Source organism: Carettochelys insculpta, chromosome 1, assembly GCF_033958435.1.
Source record: "Carettochelys insculpta isolate YL-2023 chromosome 1, ASM3395843v1, whole genome shotgun sequence".
Lineage (NCBI taxonomy): Eukaryota > Metazoa > Chordata > Testudines > Carettochelyidae > Carettochelys > Carettochelys insculpta.
The window spans coordinates 139,187,911-139,206,121 of NC_134137.1; positions in this window are offsets into that span (position 1 = coordinate 139,187,911).

Genomic DNA, 18,211 nt, shown 5'->3' on the forward strand with positions numbered 1-18,211 from the left:
TTGAAGTCGGTCCTCCATTTCTGGGATGGGAAAAGTGCCCTCCTTCAAAAGATAATTTCGAAAGAGAGCAAGTGTAGATGATCCATGACTCACTCTTTCAAAAGAGAGAGTCCTCCATGCTGGCGATCAGCTGGCAGGCAGTGGCGCCACTCACAGCACAGACTGAGCTCCATGGCTCCAGTGTCCGGCTGTGCTTAAAGATGCAGGCTCCCAGAAACCCTCAGGTAGGAAGCTGAGAGCGTGCAGACAGCAGGGATCCTATGCTGCTGCTTAGCCCTCTACCAGCCAAAATATCCCAGAAGAAGTGTCACCCTCTCCAGCATCATGGCCAGCAGCCAGAACTCCCACCCACCCCCAGGGCACCCAGGGACCAAGGGGAGTCTTCCCAGAAGGAGAGCCAGGCACCCAAGTGTGGGGCCCCCTTCTGGATAGATGCCAAGCTGCAGGACCTCCTCACCCTCTGGGCAGATGAGGAGGTCCTGCACCAGATGGAGGTTCAGTGATGGAACATGGTGCTGTTTGAGCATCTGGCCAAGGGCCTCACTGGCTGGGGTCACCCCACCTGGACCCCACACCAGGTGAGGTCCAAACTCAAGGAGATCTGCCCCGGCAACTGCCGGGCCTGGGACATGGCCTGGCAGTTAGGGGCAGTGCTCACCAGCTGCCCCTACTTTAAAAAACTTGACCACCTTCTTGGGCCAAAGGAGGCAGACCCCCAGTAGTGGTCCTTGACACCGCGGATCCCCTGACTGAGCTGGAGCTGGAGGAGACAGGAACGGAGGGGGAGGACCACCCAGGACCACCGGACACCTCCAGGCACCCACCCAGGATCCTGGGCAGTAGCCCCGGAGCACAGTGGAGGACGCTTCCTCAACAGGAACGGCTACCATTTGGTGGTCCTCCAGGCCTTGGTGGACAGCCTGGGCTGCTTCCTGGACATTTATGTTGGCTGGCCTGGCAGCACCCACGAAGCGTGGATAGTCAGAAATTCAGGCCTGTGCCGCCGGCTGGAGGTGGGGACCTACATCCCCCAGTGAGAGATCCCTGTGGGGGACACCACCATTCCCCTCTGCATCATCGCAGACGAGGCGTACCCCCTCCGGCCCTGGCTCATGCACCCTTACACGGGCCATCTCACAGCCAGCCAGCAGCAGTTCAATACGCGGTTGAACCTTGCATGCCGGTGGTAGAGTGCACTTTCGGCCGCCTCAAAGGGCGCTGGAGGTGTCTCCTCACCCGCCTGGATGCAGGCCCCACTAACATCCCCCAGGTTGTGGGCGCGTGCAGTGCACTTCACAACCTGGTGGAGAGCAAGGGAGAGGCTTTCTTCCAGGGCTGGGCTGTGGAGGCTGGCAGGGCCGACGTGCAGCCACCCACTGCCCCCAGTCGCCAGGTCGACCCAGAGGGGATCTGGGTCCAGGAGGGCCTGCGGGCCCATTTTGACCGGGCTGTTGGGTGAAAGCTGGCAGGCCACCCACTTCACCCCACCATCCTCCACAACACTCCCTGCCCCCATGCCCACACCACAGAGCACCCAAGAGCACCCCCCCCACACAATTTTCTTGCAAATAAATGGAGCTGTTGTTTGAAACCAAACAGTGCAATCTCTTATTAATAAAATATTTATATATAGAAAAAAGGGGGGAACTATTTATGTGGGGGGCAGGTACCAGAACAGAACAGGGGTCCAACACAAACTATATACAAATAATGGAGAATACGCACAAAGGAGGGGGGGGCCACGTCCTTGGCCCCACACCCCTAATGTCCGGCGCCCAGGGTTGGAGGGCACGACCTCTCCTTGGCCGTAGCCCTGGCCGAGGCTGGGTGGGGGCCAGGCGAACCAGCAGATATGGCCGGCTGGTGTCTGTAGACCCCAGGTCCCTCTCAGCGGCACGCCCCAGGGCAGCGGATGGTGGAGGGATGGTGGTCGGAGCGGCGGGCAGAGCAGCGGGGGGGGAGCCAGGTGTTCCGTGATGCGCTCAAAGTTCTGCATGAAGACCCCCCCAAGCCTCCTGGTGCCAGGCCAGCACTTGCTCTTGTAGCTCCAGCTGCTGCTCCTCCACCTGCAGGCGCCGCTCCGACACCTCCAGCTGACCCCGGAGGGTCGCAAGCAGCTGGAGGTCCATCGCCGTCCTCTGCTGGTGGCTCCGCCGTTGGCCTCGTCCTGGGGCTGGTCGGTGCTCCGCTGAGGGGCTGGTGTGGTGGGATGGCCCCGGTGGGCTCTCCGGGACCACGGAGACCTCGCTGGTGCTCTCAGGGCCCTCCAATGGTGCAGCTGTGGAACACAGGGGGGAAGAAGAGTGGAGACAGCCATTAGTACGGGCCCTGACCTGTGGCCTTTGTCCCCCCACCCCTCTGCCGCTAGTTCCCCATCCCCATCTCCGGGAGATGCTGCTCCTGATGATGGGTGCCCACCCCCCAGGGGGGACCCTAGGTTCTGCTCCCCCCATCCCCAGGGATGGGGCATGGCACTCTCCTGCTGGGGGGGCAGGGGTTGATGCACTCTTCTGAGGGACATGCCACTGCTGTCCTTGGGGCCATGGTCATCTGGGCATGTGGAGGGCCCTGGTCATGTCTCTTGTCCCTGCCCCTTAACCCCGGGGGTGTGCACCGGGGGGGGCACATACCTGACGGTCCACTCCCACAGTCGGAGGACACCCACTGGGCGGACACCCTACTGGAGCTCCGGGGCAGGAGGGCGATCCGGAGCCCCCCGTTGCTGGAGGAGTCCCCCTCCTCCTCCTCCAGCATCCCAGGGGTGGGATCCTTGGGGGGGGCCCTGGGGTGCAGGGCTTTCCTCTGGGGCGGACTCCATCTCTGGGGCCTGCTGGGGTTCGTTGGCCGAGGTGTCAAGAGTGGCCAGGGTGGAGGAAGTGTACCAGGGGCCCAGGATTTCCCTGAGCTCCCTGTAAAAGGGGCAAGTGGCAGGGGCGGCCCCAGATTGGCTGGCCACATCCCGGGCCCAGGAGTAAGCCTGCCACAGTTCCTTAACCTTACTCCTGACATGGTCAGGAGTGTGGGAGGGGTGACCCTGGGCGGCCAGGCCCTCGGCCAGCCGAGCGAACACATCCACGTTCCACCTCTTGCTCCACATTACCTGGAGCACCTCCTCCTCTCCCCAGAGCCCCAGCAGGTGCCAGATCTTGGCCTCCATCAAGGAGGGGCCCCGCAGCCAACCTGGGAGCCCTGGCTCCCCTTGGGGGGGTGCCCTGGGGGTGCTTGGGGAGCTGCCTAGCGGCCATCAGTGCAGGGTGGTGGTTAGGGCTGCTGCAAGGCATGCAGGCTTGCCGTGTGTCAATGCTGCTGCCTGCACGTGCTCTCAGCTTCCTGCACAGGAATGCAGGGGGCGGGTCGCTTTAAGGGTCTGCTGCACGCGGCGACCATAGAGCTCAGGGGCTGGAGAGAGCGTCTCTCAACCCCTCAGCTGATGGCCGCCATGGCGGATCCCGCTATTTCGATGTTGCGGGACACGTATCGTCTACACTTGCCCTACTTCGACATTCAACGTCGACATAGGGCGCTATTCCCATCTCCTGATGGGGATAGCGACTTTGACGTCTCACCGCCTTATGTCGATTTCAAGGTGTAGTTGTGGCAGGCACTATTTTGAAGTTGGCGCAGCTACTTCGAAGTAGCCGGCTTGTGTAGACGCGGCTTGTGAGTGGAGAATTCTGATTCAACAGATATATAAGAAAAATACTTTGCACAGGTGCAAAAGTCAACATAAGGTGCAAAGTAGTAGGGAATAAGGCCAAATCTTCTTGGGACTAGATTCAGGAGGGCTATATTTGTATACGGCATGATCAGTAAGGGCAATCAATCACATGGTAAAGCACATATAGCTACAGATAGCTCTATAGGCAACAGTCTACCTTTCGTATGCATTTCATTGCATAGAAAAATCATAGCAGAAAAAAAAAATCCTGATGTGAATGTGAGGGTGAGAATAAATTCCATTATGTCACTCCTTGTTTGTAAGACTCAAAGATATGACTGTCATAGATAATGTTGTGGAAAGATTTTCCATCAGTCAAATGCAAAGGAGGAGTTTGGCCAGGTCCAATGACTTACATTACTTGAGGATGTGCTCCAGAGTTCTGCCTTTGTTTAGTTTTGTGTGTGTGTGTGTGTGTGTGTGTGTGTGTGTGAGAGAGAGAGAGAGAGAGAGAGAGAGAGTTGCATTCTGAAAGTAAATGTTCCCTGTGTTTCTTTACAAGATTAGCAAGATCCTGCAAGCATTTATTTTCATATTGTAGACTAGTAAGTTTTGGAGCAAATCTTTCTGGGAATCTAAATTAATATAGAGTCATAAATGTTATATTTTTTATGAAAAAAGAAATCAGTTTTATACTTCTGCTAAAATTCTCTTTGAGGATGTGTAAGCATTAAATGCAAGTTCTATATATATCTGATTGCATGAAACAATTAATTCATAAAGGAGAATTGCATATTTTTTAGAATAAAGTAAGTGAAGCTGCTGGAATATGAGGAATATTTTATTTGTGATTTAATTATATTTGCCACAATAGTATAAATCTTTCCTTTTTGAAAGATGCTTTGACAAAACCCAGTGATTGAAATTCAGAAATTGTCATTGATCAAAACATTTTTCTTTAGGGTTGAACTTTCAGTATGGTTATTTCACATAAAATAGTAACAAAATATTCTTGTGTATCATTTTATTTATCTACTCTATATTTTAAAGTGTTTGTGGGGCTGCCTGCCCACCCATCAGTGAATCTGTTTGTTTAAGAACTTCTCTTAAACAATAAAAGCTAGGACTACTAAATTGGCTAAGCAACAAAGGGTCCTGTGGCACCTTACAGACTAACAGAAAAGTTTAGAGCATGAGCTTTCGTGAGTTAACTCACTTCTTCAGATGCTGGTCCTGGAAATCTGCAAAACCAGGTATAAATAGGCCAGAGCAAGGCTGGGGGTAACGAGGTTAGCTCAGTCAGGCAGGCTGAGTTGTATTGTCATCAGTAGATCTGGAGGTGTGAACTCCAAGAGAGGGGAAGCTGCTTTTGTATTTAGCCAGCCATTCACAGTCTTTGTTTAATCCTGAGCTGAGGGTATTGAATTTGCAGATGAATTGTAGCTCAGCAATTTCTCTTTGGAGTCTGTTCTTGAAATTTCTTTGCTGCAGGATAGCTACTTTTAAATCTGCTACTGTGTGTCCTGGGAGATTGAAGTGCTGTCCTACGGGTTTTTGTATATTGCCATTTCTGATGTCTGATTTGTGTGCATTTATTTTTTTACGTAGAGACTGTCCAGTTTGTCCGATGTATATGGCAGAGGGGCATTGCTGGCACATGATGGCATAAATTACATTGGTAGATGTGCAGCTGAATGAGCCCACGATGGTGTGGCTGATCCGCTTAGGTCCTGTAATGATGCTGCTGGTGTGTATATGTGGGCAGAGCTGGCAACAAGGTTTGTTGCATGGATGGGTCCCTGAGATAGAGTGACTGTGGTGCGCTGTATAGTTGCTTGTTAGGATTTGTTTTAGGTTGGCAGGTTGTCTGTGAGCAATGATAGGTCTGCCTCCCAAGGCCTGTGAAAGTGGGGGATCATTGTCCAGGATGGGTTGTAGATCCCTGATGATGCGCTGTAGAGGTTTTAGCTGAGGACTGTAGGTGATGGCTAGTGGTGTTCTGTTGGTTTCTCTCTTGGGCTTGTCCTGTAGTAGGAGGCTTCGTGGCACACGTCAGGCTCTGTTGATTTGTTTTCTCACTTCCTCAGGTGGGTATTGCAGTCTCAAGAATGCTTGGTGCAGATCCTGTAGGTGTTTGTCTCTGTCGGAGGGGTTGGAACAAATGCGGTTATATCTAAGTGCTTGGCTGTAAATGATGGATCGTGTGGTGTGTCTGGGATGGAAGCTGGAGGCATGAAGGTAGGTGTAGCGGTCAGTGGGTTTACGGTACAGGGTGGTACTGATGTGTCCATTGTGTATAAGCACGGTAGTGTCAAGGAAGTGGATCTCCTGTGTAGATTGGTCCATACTGAGCTTGATGTTGGGGTGGAAGTTGTTAGTCTATAAGGTGCCACATGACCCTTCGTTGCTGCTACAGATCCAGACTAACACGGCTACCCCTCTGATAAATTGGCTAAGTATCTCCTCTTATCATAAATGAAAGCAAAGAAAGGGTTTGGTTATGCCAGAACAACAGGATGTATGTTGAATGTGATTATTTCTCATCAAGGGCTTGTCTACACTGATGCTTTTCTTCCATAAAAACACCTTTTTTCATAAGAAAACCCCTTGCATCCACACATCCGAGCCTGTCATTCAGGACTAACATGGCAGTTAACTCAGAATAATAACTCCACCAAAATGAGCAACTTTCCCCAATTCCCCACTTTAAATTCTGTCATTAAGTGTGCACTAAGCAGTGCTAATTCTGATTTAATTGGCCTCCAGGAAGGCACCCCATCACGCTGAGGTAAGCATCCACTCTTGCTCACTGAGCTTGGGTAATGGGGCTGTTGTTGGTCTCCTTGTCGGGCACCGTGGGGCTTCTGAAGGTCTCCCTGCTGGCCATGTGGCAGGAGCTCCAGCCCCAGAGTACAGGTTATAGGTATAGTCTACCTCTCTCCCTCAAAAGAGAAGAGGAGGAGGAGAAATTATTTAGCCACACAAACAGCAAACACCTTCCTTCCAAGGGCTGCCTCATTCACTTCAGTGGGCATTTTAGTGAATCACAGAGAGACTGAGACAAGGAGATCTGTATTTCAAGCATACCTGCCAATGGGTTTTAATATATAATCTTAAGGTTAACTAAGTAGGAAAATCCTAGCTCCCAGTCACCAAAGTACAAGTCTCACAAAAAAGAACCACAGGGCCCAGGCTGGGAATCCACACATTGGCTTTAACTCACTACCTTCATTTTTGTTATTTTTACAGTAGCTTCAGAGCCCCCAGGCAAGAACTGGGATCAACTGTATTGCACTGTTATTTGGTAGTGATAGTTGCATACTGCTGTAAATCAAAATAAACATTATAACCAATATTTCAGTTGAAAAGTTAAGGTTGTCCTGCTCTCAATGGACCCCAGTCACACATCCCTTGGTCATAGATTAGAAGGTCAGACAGGCACGTAGCAATATTGCACCCAGTCTGACCTCCTGTATAACACAGACCGTAACAATTCCCCAAAATAACTCCTACACTGGACTTTTTAGAAGAATTCATGACAACCATAGGCATTGATGTTCACCTCCCATTGGTCAGCCCCTGATCCCAGGTCCCACCCTCACTCCATCTATTGCCTCAAGCCCCACACCTTTTCCACCCCGAAACTCCTGAACTTCCACCTCCCCCAAGCATGCCCCATTCCCACACCTCTGTCTCCTGCCCAGAACTTCCTGAATGCCATGAATCAGCTCTTTGTGGCACTCCAGAAGTTCTGGGAGAGTGGGGGAGGAGTAGGCCAGCCGAGCTGCCAGCACATGAGAGGAGCACCAAGCATATGTGCTAGAAGTTGGGATGCAGACAAGATAATTTGACATAGTTTCCATTATGTACAGGACTTACAGTTTGGTTCCCTGGCTCTCAGCACTGCCCCGCCACTCAAAATTGTTCTAGCATGCTGGGCAGCAGAAGGGGGAGCTTGGCTGCCAGGGGAGCTCAGCAGCCACTGATTCTTCCCCATCAGTGCTCCAGCCCCACAGCACACATGTAGTCAGCTCCTATGAACACAACCCTTGGTAAATTGTTCCTCTGATTAATTACTCTCACCATTAAAATTTTGCATAATTCTACTCTGGCCCCAGGCACAGAGCTGATGCCTTCCCACTTCCCTCAGGCAGGCACTGATGTCCTCCATCCCCCAGCCAGGCACTAACCCCCCCCCGGCTCCTTCTCCCAGCCAGGCATTCCCCTCCCCTGCCCCCCATGATCTGCAGTTGTTTAAAAAAAAACCCTATGAGTTTTTCCCCTGCTTGATCTTGATCTCAAAATCATCAAACATTAGCTCTGCATTGGTTCCGTTTTTTTTTTCTTTTTTATTCTACAGGAAAATTCAACACACAACAGGGTGATATGTGTGTTTATTTGGCAGGGGGAGTAGGAAAGGATAGGGGGAGATTCAGGAACAGAAGTGGCTCATGAGACAAACTTCTGATTCAAATATTGCCTGCTGCAGAGCCAGGACAGTATTTCCTTCCCCTTGTCGCTTAAGGTTCAACTCATTCAGATGACTAGTAAAGTTGCCAATATAGTAAAACTTGAGCAACCAGACACAGTCTGAAAGCTCAGTGTGTTTGCACACTTCATATCCCAAAGTGACTAAAGGTTTTTAATGTTGCTGGCAAAAAGTGAGAAAATTTTGCCACGAGATAACCAGTGGACATTGCTGTGCAGTAGTAGATTGGGGTACTCAAAAACTATTTCCTCAAATAGTGACTGAAACTGATGGGGAGTAAGAACTCGGGCAAGAATCCAACCAAAATACAAATGATAAGTCCTCTTGTATTTTTAAGTTCGACAAGATTGTGCTCAAAGTGCTCTCTGATGCACAATGCAATGATAGTTCGAAAGTGGGCAGTTCAACTGTTTTGACAAAACATTAATGAATCCCCTGTGTTTGCTGACCATGCTAGGCGAACCTTTCATAAGCACAGTTATCCATCTGTATATCCTTCTCATTTACAAATTTCATAACTGTTTTAAGGGTGTCTTTGCTCTTTGTTTGATTTTTCAAATTTTTGATTGAAATGAATGATTTTGGTAATATCATAATCATATCTTCATGCACAGTGTTCCCACAAGCATATCATATGAGAACACACAAGTGATAAATGTCACATATGTAGCTTCTCTCATCCAAAGCAAACAAAAAAATAAGTAGCTCTACTCAGATGTTACATTTCTTTGTTATCAACTTGATGGACCATTTTCACAGTTGTGTCATGAACTGTTTTTACCAGTGATGGAATGTATTGAATTTTCTGTAAGATTTAGTCCTTGTGAAACTCATCAAATAGTTCATGACCAGTTTTTATTGTGCATCTCTTTACATAATCCCCATCACTGAAAGCCTCCCTCTCTTCAATAATGACATACAAGCTCACCGTATAAACTCACAACTTAAACTTCCATATTTTTGTGACCATGCCTGCAGGTTATTTTGTCTAATGTTCCTTTTTCACTGAAGCTCCTTAAGGGCTTTTTTTTTTTTCCAGGCAACACCCTCAGGGTATTTTGTAGCAAATCCCACATGTTTTGTTATGAAATGCCATTCTGCTTTTGATTATTTTGTTTGAGGACAGTCTCACGCTACAAATGAGACAGGGTAGAGATCCAGACATATCCACAAATGCATACAAGTCTGTCCACTCCTTTTGAAAATGTTGGTACTCATCATCTCTCTTCTTCTTTTCCATTTTTTCTGGTCAGGTCACAGAGTTCACCATCATGTAGGATGAAAAGATTTCTTGACCAATCAGATAAAAAGAGAATATGCACAACTCCCAATGAGTGGAAAGATGGACAGCTGTTAAAAGGAACTGTTAAATGCATGCCAGAAAGTCACTCACATTTCTAACAGATTTCTATCATACTTGTCCCCTTCCCCACGACCCCCGCCACTTGGGTGGCTCAGGGCAGACGATGGGGAAGTTGTGATATGACAGAACCTGTAAGAAATATAAGTGTGGGGTGGAATGCAAGGGGCTCAGAACAGGAATCTGGGGATGTGTGGGGAGAAGTCAGGGCTGGGGACACATGGGGGGAGATTGGGCTGGGGATGGAGGGAGATGGCAGGGGTCCTGAGCATGGGTGTAGCCAACCAGGCTTGGGTTCCCCAGAAACGAGGCTGCACCCGGAAGGCAAGTGCTATATTTGGTTTATTGAAAGCGCGTGACACCCACGACGGGAGCCCCGGAGACGCCACAGTCACCAGTGGGGGAACACCCGACACGTTGGAGCTTCGCTCAGGGAGAGGCTCTGTAACAGGCCTCTTAACACCAGCTGATAAAGCTTAATGCATTAACATAAGATTGCCTAAAATTGCCTATGCATTCCTATTACTATCTTTTGTGGCCTACTGCCAGCGTAGCCTTGAAGTCTTGGCAAGCGTGCCTTGTTTTGCAGTAGTTTCCATGGCAGGGTTAGTTATTTTGCAGCTTTTTACCTTGCACAGAGTCGCTTGTTTAGATTCTCCTGAGGATTCACAGAGGGGTCGGACTGCACTCTTGACCATTACAAAGTCTTTTCGCACCCTACACTCCTCTCCGTGACCCCTTTGTGAATTCCGAGGCTGGTAGGAATTAAGTGAGGTGGTTGATGCTTTTTTGGCAACACAGTGTGCACCTGTGGAACAGACTTGATAACAGCATATGAGAGCAGTAAAAGCAAAGTTTTGCAAAAGGGTATAGTTTTGCAAGAGAGCAGGAGTAGCACTGAAGCCTATAAAGCATGTGTTTATGAGCTGTCCCACAGCTATACTGTGGGGCAGACAAAAGGCAGATGCGTTGATGGCAGTTTATGCCAACGTTACCGATACGTTGGAGCTGTTACTGATATGTGGGCCCCACTTTGAGGCCGTTGCTACAGCAGTTTAGAGTTACCCGTGACCCACCCTATTAAGGGGACTGGGGTCCGTACAGTAACAGGGTCGATGCCCGTGACCCACTTACTGTTTTGCAAAGCCCACACTGCTGCTAGGATTTGCTTTTCCGGGGGGGTGTACCCTCTTTTGGCTTCGCGGAGGGTTTGTGACCGGAAGCTGATGGGTTTTTTTCGCTGGGTTTTTACCTGCTGCCACAGACCCCAGGACGCCACGTTACCGACGGTTGTTACCTTTAGTTTAAACGGTTGGCCCTGCAGCGGTGCAGTGATGCGGTCATGTGCCACCACCACCTCTTTGCAGAGATTAAAGGCTTGTTGGTGCTTTTTTGTTTAGTTCCACTGGCTGGCTTTGCGCACAAGCTCCTGTAAAGGACTCATAAGAAAAGCAAGGTGCGGAATAAAAGCATGTCAGAAACCAAGAAGGCCCAGAAAGGTCTGAAACTGCTGTTTAGGTGAGAGTGTAGGAAATGCCTGGATGGTATGCCGCACTTTTGGCGGAATGCATTTGTTTGTACCCATTTACAGTACACCCAAGTAGACCACACTGGTGGCTGGCCCCTGCACTTTCTTGGGGTTAATAGCCCACCCCCGTTTCTGCAAACCTGTTACAACGGTGTTTAGGGCAGCTTGAACAGTTGGTTCATCTGGTCCCGAGATTATAATGTTGTTGATGTAGTGGTAGCAGGCTGTCTGGTCAGCGAGTTCCAGACGCTCCAGATTGGCCTGCGCTAGCTGATGGCAGATCGTCGGGGAGTGCTTAAAGCCCTGTGGCAACACGGTAAACGTGTACTGCTTTGTTAGCCACGTGAAGGCAAAGTGCTCTTGACTGTTGGGATGAATATCAATAGAGAAAAACGCATTGGCCAGGTTTATGACAGCATGCCATGGCAAGGCCACCATGGTGATACGCTCCAGGATGGTAACCATATTTGGAACTACGGCTGTAAGCTCCGGGGTTACCTTATTGAGTTTTTGATAGTCCACTGTTATGCGCCACGATCCATCCTGCTTCTTCACTGGCCAGATGGGGCTGTTGAAGGCACTTAGCATGGGGTGAATAATCTCTGCCTGCAGCAATGCAGCAATAGTATTACTGATCTTATGCTCTCCACTGGGAATGCGGTATTGCTTGACTGACACCGGGGTCTAGGGAACCAGCAGGCACACAGGGTCCCATGTGGGATGTTTCCTCAGCAGGGGCTTCACAGTTCTGATTGCCCAAACGTATCGGGGGTGCCCAAAGGCAAACAGCCCATACTGCGTATCCACACACTGGCCACACAAGACATTTATGCTAATGATGTATTCACCTAAAGGTGCAGCCAGCACAGTCGCCCGAAAGGGAGGGGCTTTCACCAGCGTGAGGGTGACCTTCACCGAATAAGTGGTGGTCTCCGCTCCTCCGAGGCCTTGCACAACCACCGCACGACCCGCAGTCTGGGTAGAATGCAGAATGGTCACCTTAGCTCTAGTGTTTAACAGAGCTAGCACATGCTGCTCCCCTCCCCGGGGCCACATGATGGTTAACAGGACAAAGGGGTGCCCATCCCCTGCTACGTGTCGCACAGCCACAGCCCGTACCGCAGGGGACCCGCCTCCCCGTTACTTCCTAGGGGGAAGTGTCCAGTCAACGGGGGTGCTGGGCTCTGTCCTCCCCCCAGCTTCTGTACCTTTTTGTGGTGCCTGAGTCTTGCCCGCCTTTTTGGAGGCACCCACATCCTCAATCCGCTCGGTAGGCGGCTGTTGTAACCAACGCTTGTACAAGCTTGGTGTTGGCAAACCATTGATCTCCTTATGGGGGACTCTTGCCTTTAGCAAATCTGTTCACATGGTTCTCCAGGTAACCCGAGAATGCCCTTTTTTCTGTCCAGGAGCTCCCGCCCGACCACCTTTCCCTTTTGTGGTGCGGACCGCTTTTGCGCCTATGACAGCCTCTAACTGCATTAACGTTTCAACCAAGTTACCTACATTCCTGCCCGCTAGCATGACCACAGCCATAAGGGAGGCCTTCAGCTCGAGGGGGGCAAGGCATAACAGAGCGGCTTTAATACATTTCTGGACCCCTACATCGTTTGGTCCCATGTCAATGAAAGCCACAGCCCAAGCCATGCCCAGCTGCCGCAGTGCACTCACCCCTTCTGGGATCGTACGCCAGGGCCTCACCAGTGCTTCCAGTTCCCCCGGAGAGGGGTAGACATGGTCCACCACCGTAGTCAACCAGCGGTACAGGGACGGCGCTTCCACAGCATTTCCCTGTGGATCAGTAATACCTTGCATAGTCTGCAGCACCTGTTGGACCTGTGAATCCTGGGACAACACGCCCATCTGGTGGGGTTCCACAAGCAGCAGCAACACAGTGTTGCCTGTGTTGTCACACACACGCACCAGCCAGGCCAAAAGGCCTTCCCCAGGCTCCTGCTTAAAACTCTTCATCATCTCTTGCAACTCACTTGTCTTAAATGTCCACCAGACCTCATTGCAGCGACCTCCTTCTGCCCTCAGCTCCCGAATGGGGCGCACCTGTCTTGGGTCAGTTTGCACAGCCTTCCCGTTCACCTCCTCCTCCTCCTCAGTCGAGGAAGAGCTCCAAATATTCCCATCCCAGGTCTCAGGGTCCCAAGTGGCTAGCGCAAGGACCACACGCACTTGGGCTATTGACACTGGTTCTTTCCCTAGTTTTACGCACCGCTGATTCACAACTCTTGCCGCCAACACCTTACAACGATGAGTTAACTCTTGCGTCCTTTTGGACTGCAAGGTAAACACCTCCTGCGCTATTGCCCGCCCATCCGCCAAATCGCGACATTCCTGTTCCTTCCCCACCAGCGCCTTCTGCAGGCGGAGAAGGTCATCATCCAGGGCCCAGAGGGCAGTTAGGAAAAGCCATGCTGCCTCTCCCACCGCTCTTTTTTCTGTCCCTGGCCGGCGGCTCAGCCGCAGCCGATGCAACACCCCTTCTACCTGTACCGGCGTCACGCCTGCCACCTCCTGCAACTCCAGCCAGTCTGCTGGGGCTGCCCAACAGGCCACCATCCGCGCTACCGGCCCCAATCGCTCTGTCAAGGGCCATCCTGGTATGTGCTGCAGGGACAGCGCTGGCTTCCCTGCCTCCCCCGCTTTAGACCAAAAAGGCATTGTACCTGGAGAACCCTGCTCGCTGCGCCAATTGTAGCCAACCAGGCTCGGGTTCCCCAGAACCGAGGCTGCACCCAGAAGGTGAGTGCTATTTTTGGTTTATTGAAAGCATGTGACACCCACGACGGGAGCCCCGGAGACACCACAGTCACCAGTGGGGGAAAACCCGATGCGTTGGAGCTTCGCTCGAAGAGAGGCTCTGTAACAGGCCTCCTAAAACTAGCTGATAAAACTTAACTCATTAACATGATTGCCTAAAATTGCCTATGCATTCCTATTACTATCTTTTGTGGCCTACTGCCAGCGTAGCCTTGAAGTCTTGGCAAGCGTGCCTTGTTTTGCAGTAGTTTCCATGTCAGGGTTAATTATTTTGCAGCTTTTTACCTTGCACAGTCTGGTTTGTTTAGATTCTCCTAAAAATTCACAAAGGGGTCAAATTGTACTCTCAACCGTTACAAAGTCTTTTCGCACCGTGCAATGGGCTATCTGCCACTGCAGAAAGGCTGTCTTTAGGAGACCTCTTGAGCATTCTTTGTTCATGTGAATATACTCAGTGCACCCAAGGTAGCAATTCCTGCAGAGAACAACACTATATTCACTCTCAGCAGCATGGCCCAGCTGGCTTTTGCCAGAACTTGACACAGGGGCTCACCCCCTTACTTTTGTCTCTGGTTAAAGGTGAAATAGATAAAATAAAACAAACACAAAAGACCATCTTGGTATGAATAACTACACATTTGTAATTTTTTGAATTATTTTTTCATTTTAATTTGAATAGTTCCATGTATTTGGAGAATGACAAAAGAGGCATATTTGACTCCTTACTGAGCCATATTTGTTTCTCAAGCCATAGGTTCCTCCCTCCCTACTAGTATATACCTGCACAAGAATATTTTGTATATATAAGCATTCAAACAGATAATCCATTGAACGTAAACATGGCACTCTGTGTGTATGTGTGTGTACTTATAGTTATATAGATATATGTAGGATGTGAGAAGACATTGTAATGGTCGAGAGTGCAGTCCGACCCCTCTGTGAATCCTCAGGAGAATCTAAACAGACCAGTCTGTGCAAGGTGAAAAGCTGAAAAATAACTGCCATGGGAACTGCTGCAGAACAAGGCGCGCTTGCCAAGACTTCAAGGCTACGCTGGCAGTAGGCCACAAGAGATAGTGATAGGAATGCGTAGGCAATTTTAGGCAATCTTATGTTAATGTGTTAAGCTTTATCAGCTAGTGTTAGGAGGCCTGTTACAGAGCCTCTCCCCGAGTGAAGCGCCGACGCATCAGGTTTTCCCCCACTGGTGACTGCGGTGTCTCCGGGGCTCCTGTCATGGGTGTCACGTGCTTTCAATAAACCAAATATAGCACTTGCCTTCTGGGTGCAGCCTCATTTCTGGGGAACCCGAGCCTGGTTGGCTACAATATTATTATTATTATTATTATTATTATTATTATTATTATTATGCTGTAAGTCAGTGTACAGATATCCTGATTATTTCTCTGAAGTAAGGCATATTGTTTGAAATGTGTGCACCTTCGAAGAGTAAATTCTTCGAAATAATTCTTGAAATGAGGGGATGTCTTAATGCTGACAAGAATCAGACACAGTAGATTGTTTAAGGCTCAATCTAGCAAAGGCACTGAACACTCTAACTCAATCAAGCACAAAACTTAGGCAAATTCTTAAACACAGGAGTAGAACAGTTGAAATCTACAAGACTATATATATGTGTGTGTATATATATATATATATATATATATGAAAATAATGCACATACTTCAGCATTTTGCTAGATCAGTCTTCAGTGTTCAGCTTATTTTACAGGATCAAGTCCTTAGTGCAAATTCTGCTTCCAAACTGCACTGAAATAAATTCAGAATAATTGCAGGGAAGGTGTAATGGAAAAATGAAATTGTAACTGGGAGCAAAATTTGCTTGGCTTACTTTTCTAACACTAGAGTTTGGGAAATATTTTAGCAAGTGAATGAGAGCTGGTTAGAGTGAAATTTATTTTTATTTTAAGTTAACATCATATTATATTTTGCAATGATTTTGGCTGTGTCTACATTTGCCCAAAATTTCAAAAGGGCCATGCTAATGGACAAATCAGACAATGCTAATGAGGTGCTGAAATGAATATGCAGTGCCTCATTATCATGCAGCTGTGCATGGCACTTTGAAAGTGCCACATTTCAACGGCAACCAGCTCATCTACACAGGGCCCTTTTTGAAAGGACCCCACAAAAATCAAAATTCCCTTATTCATATCAGCTGATGTTTGCATTTGCAGAGTCCTTTCGAAAAAGGGCCCATGTAGACGAGCCGCAAACGATCCAAGTGCTGAGGCCAGCAGCATGTTTATGAGGCACTGAATATTCATTTCAGCACCTTATTAGTATGCTCTGACTTGGCCATTAGCGTGGCCCTTTGGAAATTTTGGCCAAGTGTAGACACAGCCTTTTAAACAATGTGCTTGAATACATATTGCCAGAAAGAGTTGCATAATTATAGATAAGTCAAACATGAACCTTTCATATAAATGACATTTATGTGCCGAAGTGAGTTAATGAACAATTTATTCCAGCTATTTTAGGTCCAAAGCAATCCTATTAAGGAGTGCAATAAAATTAGTTCTGTTCAGCATGTGCATTTTGAACAGCATTGAATACCTAATTATGTAACATAAAGCTACTGCATTCAAATTCTGTCACAGTAGGATTTTACGTTTATTTTAAAAGATATATCAGTATTATCTAAAAGAAAAAAAAAGCCTCTTATGAAACATTTGGGCTATGATTACACTCACAAGTTTTGCCAACAAAACTGGTGGTATGTCCACACAGAAAATTGTTGACAGTTTGTCAAAAAACTCAGCACTTTAGCCGGCAGCATTCTGCCTCTCAGCCATGGGGCATAATACTGCTGTTGACAGATTATGCCAACAAAAAAATGTACCTGGACACTATGTGGGGCCTGACTGTTGTGATTCTCGGTGCCTGTTTTGTCAAGAGACAAAGTGGGCAGTCCAGCCACTCTGTTGAAAGAGCTGAGCAGTCCTCTGATTGGCTTTTGTGTGTGGCTGCACTCTGTTAATAAACGTTTGTTTTTTTCAGGAAATCTTTTCCAACAGTGACTTCTGTCGATAGAGCTCTGTAGTGTAACTGTAGCCTCTATGTCTAAAGGTATGTCTCCACAGCAACCTTATTCTGAAACAAACTATTCCTGAATAACTATTCTGGAATAGCTTAATTTGAAATAATGCTGCTACACAGTAAAATGCATTTTGGAATAGCACTTACCTATTTCAGAATACAGTGTCCACACATATAGGCTATGTCTACATGAGAAGCCTCTGTCAAGAGAAGTCACTGTCAGAAGAGATTCCCTGGCAACACCTCTCTTGACAGATTGTGTCTACACATAAAAATGGATTGCTATTTCAATCCACTTTGTCTACAGAAAGCAACAACATGCTCCAACCACTCTGTTGACAGAAGTGGCCCTGAAACCCTGGAAGAGAGCCTCACATGGAGGGCAAGCCCTTCTGGGACCACTGGCCCCACATGCCCTTAAAGGCCCCCCTGACCCACACTTCCTGCCCATGCTGAGGCTTTCATACCTTGTTGAAGGAAAGCAAAGATAGTTCAGGGCTCCCTAGTCATATGTGAGAGGAACAGTTCTCACCAGATTGCTACTATGCCAGAGCAGCTCCTGGGATCACCCTGGACTGAGGACCAGCTGCTGCTGGCCCTGTCTCTGATCTTGATAGGTGTGTTCCAGTACTTCTGGAGGGATAACCCTAACAGGCAGCCCATGAAGGCACACCCATGGTGCCCTTTGTGGAAGCTGGCCACCCCCAACAGCCACCATGGGCCACCAATTCTGAGTTGTGAGGTTCACCTTAGGGGCCATACTTTGACAGGTAAGGCATTCTTGGGCCATAGGCCCTGCACAGTGGGAGGAGGTAGAGGAAGGGGAGAGGAGGAGAGGAGAGGATAGGGAAGAAGGCAGAGGGGAGGGAGCTGTGTAGCTCTCTGGGGCACAGGGACACCATCATCCTTGTCTCTCACAGGTTTGTAAAGTCTCCTTCACAGGTGTTGTGGGCCATCAACACAAACCTGCTCTGGAAGCTCATCCACATCAATGACATGGAGGCCCTCATGGCCGGCTTCAACACCCTCGCCTTTCCCAGTTTTTTGGGGTGCTGGATGGGGCTCACATCCTCATGTGGGCCCCAGAACACAAAGCTGCATGCTATGTCAATAGGAAGGGCTATCACTCCATGGTCATTTAGGCCCTGTTGGGCCATCATGTGCAATTCCTGGACATCTACATCAGGTGGTCAGGCTGGACCTATGATGGCAAGGTGTTCCAGGACTCCAGTCTGTTCTAGCAGACGGAGGTGGGTACCTGTATCCCCCACCGGGAGCTGGCTGTCAGGAACATGGAGAAGCCTTTGTGCATGGTGGGGTATGTGGCCTACCCACTCCTGCAATA